Source organism: Seriola lalandi, unplaced genomic scaffold (genome assembly GCF_002814215.2).
Source record: "Seriola lalandi dorsalis isolate HSWRI2012SDOR001 ecotype SW California unplaced genomic scaffold, Sedor1 jcf7180002054277, whole genome shotgun sequence".
In the NCBI taxonomy this organism is placed as follows: domain Eukaryota; kingdom Metazoa; phylum Chordata; class Actinopteri; order Carangiformes; family Carangidae; genus Seriola; species Seriola lalandi.
In genome coordinates this window covers 687,906-689,237 of record NW_019524830.1, presented here as the reverse complement: position 1 = coordinate 689,237, position 1,332 = coordinate 687,906, and positions in this window count along the sequence as shown.

Here is a 1,332-nt window from a genome sequence, read left to right as displayed (position 1 = left end):
GCCAGGCATTGCACAGTAACTTATAAGGTAATGAGTTGCATATGACTGAGTCTCGGGTCCATATTCTAAAACTGTTTTTATGTATCAGGAGATTTTTGTGGTCTTTGGCTTTTCAGAATTTTTTTTTTTGTTTTGTAACTCGCATTTATTGCAATATTCATCATCTAGAGACACAATGACAGCAGCTGTTGCGTCCATGTATCCTTTTTTTTCATACTTTTGGTTAAGAGTTGGATATCTTGTTTCCTATTGTGTGTTTAATTATAATCATGATGGAACAGATGACATATATCAGTGTAAACTGATATTTAATTAAATGAAATTATAATAATTGGACATACCCTGCTGCTTTCCTAGTGAGAATACACTTTTCAGTTTTTACTGGTGCAATAATACAACAATAATGAACATTAAACATGAACATTTATTGTGTTGTCTTGTGTAACCTTTCTTGAATAAAAGCTATTTGAGTCTGCAAAACCTTAATAAGAGATTTCATTGTTTCAATGAGGTTTAGGCCTAAAATATACAGTATATTCACTTGCAGTAAATATATGGACACTTTTGGTTAATATAAACGCAATGACATCAAACCTTTTGTTTGACACCTCAACAATGCACCTTGATAAGCCAGTAGGCCTATTTAAAGAGTCTATTTAAAGAGTATATTTAACCAGCAAATAGCCAGATTTAGCTCATCTGTGTTTGTGATAACAGTATTGACCCTTTATCTCTTTGCAGGGTCACAGACAAACACACACAAACACACTACAAAAGACTGGCAAAGACCAAAGAAACACTTTTTCATTCAATTTATTTTGTTAGTTAAATTTCTATAGCAGGTGAGGGAACATAACGGTCACGCAAGGGTTTTCTTGAGCATAGTTTTCAGAAGTCACAGTGTTTTAGACATGGACAAGAACATTAAAAAAAAAAAAAACAATGACAATGAAGAAGGGCCAAGAGGAAACTTAAAAACAAGGTGTAACAGTGACACATTCCTACACACCTTCTCCTTCATGGTCCTCCCACTTCCCCCTTTGCTCCAAAAAAAAACAAACAAAAAAAAAGGCCTCTGCTCTAAAGTGTTGTCAACCCCTCCCTCCCATAACCCCCCCCATCCAAAAATGCAAACAAAACAAAACAACAAAACAAAAACAAACTCAGCAACAAATAGATATATTTATATATAATATATATTTACTCTTTAAAAATAGAACTTCAGTCTAGATACTAACATCTGTACAAACTACAAAAATAAATTTTTAATATAAATAATTTATATGGCATGAAATTAACAATTTTTTGAAATAAACTACAAACTAATGCAGG